General features: G+C 35.3%; 1 long non-coding RNA gene across 1 annotated transcript; it reads left to right on the top strand.

Annotated features, from left to right (window-relative positions):
* The first annotated feature begins 205 nt into the window (after positions 1-205).
* Positions 206-1,039, top strand: LOC148780080 (uncharacterized). Its single transcript, XR_016043144.1, has 2 exons — positions 206-564; positions 658-1,039. It is a non-coding gene; the product is annotated as an uncharacterized LOC148780080 (long non-coding RNA).
* Positions 1,040-4,360: the final 3,321 nt, after the last annotated feature.

The following is a 4,360-nucleotide window of genomic DNA, read 5'->3' as shown; positions in this document are numbered from 1 at the left end:
TACTTTTCTAAAGATCTGTACCAAATTTAATTGTGATCCTCTTGGGTCCTATACATATAAGTGTGAGAGGGTCTCACGAAGTTATTTCTCTTTCTATATCTTTATCTATATATATTTATATTTATATTTATATTTATATTTATATTGATCCCATAGGACCTCTGTGGCATAGATCCCAACTATCACCATTGGATATGGGGCCGAATCTCAAGAATAAGATTGAGATTCAACGATTGACTTCCTTACGAGAAGGTAACCGGTAACCGATAACACCCACCCTATTCTTTGCAAAATATGCTCTTTCTCTCTCTCTCTCTCTCTCTCTGCACCGGGAATTCTCTCCCGCGGTAGACAAAAACAAGCGGCGCTGTAGAGAACACGAAGAAAACCAGGGTATCTCTCTCAGCGCAAGCATCTCACTCTACGCAGGAAGGTAGGAGATCTCTCTCTAAATGCTAGGGCAAAAGAGGGGAATCTCTTTCTCTCTCTAAAAACCAGGGTAAATAAGGCAAGGCAAGCATAAGTACTCTCTCTACACCAGAATTTCTCTCTTTAAAAATCAGGGTAAAAGTACTCTCTCTACACAAGAATTTCTCTCTCTAAAAATCAGGGTAAAAGTACTCTCTCTAAACAAGAATTTCTCTCTCTAAAAATCAGGGTAAGGAAGGCAAGGGAGGCAGGAGTACTCTCTCTATGCAAGTACCTATCTCTCTACAAGAGCAGAAGGCAGGAGCCATGGTGGGCAAGCTCTAGCCCAGACCCTCATCCTCTGTATAGAACCTTCATCTTCGATTCTTCTTGTCTGGCTCTTGACCTAGATGATGACTATCAATGCAATCCATCAATGCAGGAATCGCACCATGGCTTGCCCTGCCATGTGCCAAATGGCTTTGTACTAGGGCTAGGGTTATGGGCTAGAGGTTAATGGAAATAAGGGGATGCGGAGTGGTCCTGTAACACTTGCAAGTTTGAGTTCGAGAGCACTGATGCCGTTTTGTGGTTCACATGGTGAATGATAAGTCACTTCCCTTCAAAGAAAGTAGGCCATGTAGTGGCTACTGCTTTTATTAGGATACACTTCCATGAGTGCTCTATAAGGGTGGGTGCTTGAATATGTTTTATTTCTTAGCGATCTGTCTTCTTCAAGCAAACTAACAATATCATGTCTTTCTTTGTTTCCCATTTTTTTTTTTTTTTTTTTGTTTTTTTTTTTTTGAAGGTGCACACATAGTTGTGTTGTCTCGTTGTATCTCATTTTGCAGCAGCCTCTACAATCTCATTAGAGTCAGAGATCAAGACCCTTCAATGGATATATTCTAAGTGTTCTACCTTAAGTAGAGGAATTGCTGAAACTAAAGTGATAACAACTAATGTTGACCTGAATCTAGCAAGCTTTAGGACCTTTGATCATGGATACCATCTCTTAAGTTATGTCAACAATTCATAGATTTGTGGCTGCACCACGCTTGTGAACCCCATTCAAACCCAAAGGCATTCCATCCAATCAAACAAAATTTTGGAACTGCTAGTCATCATTGTTAGCTTCCAATCTCTGAATGGAACCCTTGAGCATCTTTCTAAAACAAGACATTCTAACAAATGCTCATGTGTGGGATGCAAAGAAAGAGCAACCCCCAAAACCGCAAATAAAAAAAGGAAAAAAAAAAAAAAAAAGAAAAAGAAATTTACAGGTGAAGAAGATCTATGGAAGAAAAATTCACCACGATTTGGTTTTAGAGAGAGAGAGGTTCCCTTAGAACTACCTCGTGTACTTTTTAGAGAAAGAGAGATTTCCCTTTCTCCTCTCCCATGGTTTTTATAGAGAGAGACTCCCATTCCGTATTTGCCCTATTTCTGGGGAGAGAGAGAGTTGCTGTGGTTTTTCTAGCTTGCTCATGTAGGAAAGAGACCCTCCAGCCACCTTTTTCGTGTAGACGTAAAAATATTTCCTCGAACAAAGAGGTGCATAATACTTTGTTTCAAAATTAGATGGCCCTATTGGGTTATCGGTTGCTCGAGAGCAAGTCAACCGGTGAATCTCAATATTCTTCTTGAGATGAGCACAAGATATAATGGTGATCTTTGGAGTCCTATGTTAATGGTGATCCTTGGGGTCCTATGTCATAAGGTGTGGCGGGGTTTTGTAGGATCATTACTTATATATATATATATATATATATATATATATATATATATATATATATATTAATAAATAAATTAATTATTAAACAAGAGCAAAATTTGAAATATCAAATTTGAAATATTTACAAACGTATATTATCATTTTGAAAGTCAATGTCTTGAACTTTATTTTTATAATAGATAAATTAACTATTAAGCAAGAACAAATTTGAAATTTTTACAAAAATACAATATCATTTTGGATATCAGTGTCATTTTGAACTTTATTTGTAGAGTGTCTATGTCATTTAGTAAAAATTTCAACTTTACTCATTATGAAGATGACAAAAGTACTCATTGTTTTGTAGTGATATTTACAAATATACCGTTACTTAATGAGCAAGATATCACAAAAAGTAACTTTTTTTTTAAAGGCCAGTGATCTCATGCAACAGTTGTATCATAGTACAATGCAACAATCTTAAAAAACCATGTTAACACTATTTGTTTGATCCAAAGTTTAGAATATATACTATTTTCATTCTTATCCCCTATTTTTAACTTCTAAATCTCTTGAGATCCAAGAATTGAAAATATTACTTATAAGTAAAAACCTTAATCTTTTCTATCTTATAACCCTTTGAATACCTTTCGGCATGAGGTTTTGACCTAAACAAAGATTAAAATGACACCCTCAGCCCTTTTCACTATCTTCCTTTATATTTTATAATTCAGGGTTTTTACAAAAATCCTCTCTTTGCATGAATTCTCTCTCTCTATGGAAATGACAAAATCTCATCCACTCTCTCCATTTTTAAGTAAACTCTCTCTCTCCATCAAAATCTCAAAGAAGACCTCCCATCTCCCTCTGCCAAATCTCCCAATCTCTTTATCTCACATCACTCGAATCTCTCTCTCTCTCTCCCAATCTCTCTCAGCAGACCAGTGCTTATGCTATCTCTCTCACAAAATCTCTCTCCCAATCACTACATTGCTCTGAAGCAGAATCTCAGAAGCATGTGCTCGTCTCCATCCCATATATCAATTTACAGGGCTTCTTTTCTACTGCTATCACAAAATATTTGATTAACCATATAAGAAATTTTCATTTAGAACTTGGCCTAATGTTCATGGAGCATAAAGACAACTTGACCGTAAGAGAACCTATGCAAAATCTATTTATGCAAAACCTCTCTCTAAGTGTATATATATCTCTTTCTATTAATGCCGTTTCACCTCTTTGCCTAAAAGTAGCTCTCTCTCTCTCTCTCATTAGATAGGTTTCTCTTTCTCTCTGTATCTTTACCTCTCTCTCCCTATCTATGCTCAAGTGGGTCTTCTCCCACTACAAGTGGCTCTCTTCTCGCTCTAAAAATGGGTTTCTCTATTTCACTCTAAACTAGTGTTTCTCTTTCTTATAGTTGTTGGATTTTAGGCAACATTTCTCCCTCTTTCACTGCATTTGATTTTGGGTATGCAAATGAGGCAGTGGAATTGTATGTTTTTGCCATTGGAGGACCTTCAATTTCTCTCGTGTGGGTGGGACAACATGCTGGAAGTAGGGAGAGAAATCAATTTGCTAATGAGAGAGGACGGGTAGAGAGAGACTGGAAGTAGGGAGAGAAATCAATTGGCTAATCCTGAATACCAAACTTTTACCTCCAACCAAACCTTTTGAGGGTGTCATTTTGGTTTTGTTTGAGTAAAAAATTCATGTCCAAAGGTGTTTAAGGGGGTATAAGATAAAAAAAATGAAGGTCTTTTGCTTACGAGTAATATTTTCAATCTTTGGGTCTCAAAAGATACAAAAGTTAAAAATAGAGGATAAGGAGATATTTTTCTATATATATATATATATATATATATATATATATATATATAAGTTTGTCTAGTATTAACAACCCCTCAAAATACAAAAGTTAATGTTAAAAGGGGTTGTGATGGTTGTATTTATAAAAAAGATCATTATTTTTTGTTTAAAAAATTATTTTAATAGGTAAATTAACTATTAAGCAAGAGCAAATTTGAAATTTTTACAAAAGTACAATGGCATTTTGGAAGTTAGTGTCATGGATTTTATTTGTAGAGTGTCATTATCTTTTAGAAAAAATTTCAACTTTACCCGTTATGGAGATGACAAAAGTACTCCTTATTTTGTAGTGATATTTAAAAAAATACCTTTACTTAATGAGCAATATATCACAAAAAATAACTTTTTTTTAAAAGGGCATTGATCTCA

This window comes from Amborella trichopoda, chromosome 10 (assembly GCF_054954075.1).
Source record: "Amborella trichopoda isolate Santa Cruz 75 chromosome 10, AtrichopodaSantaCruz75HAP2 v2.0, whole genome shotgun sequence".
Taxonomy (NCBI): Eukaryota; Viridiplantae; Streptophyta; class Magnoliopsida; order Amborellales; family Amborellaceae; genus Amborella; species Amborella trichopoda.
The sequence above is the reverse complement of the archived record's forward strand: the minus strand, read 5'-3'. Positions and strand labels throughout refer to the sequence as shown.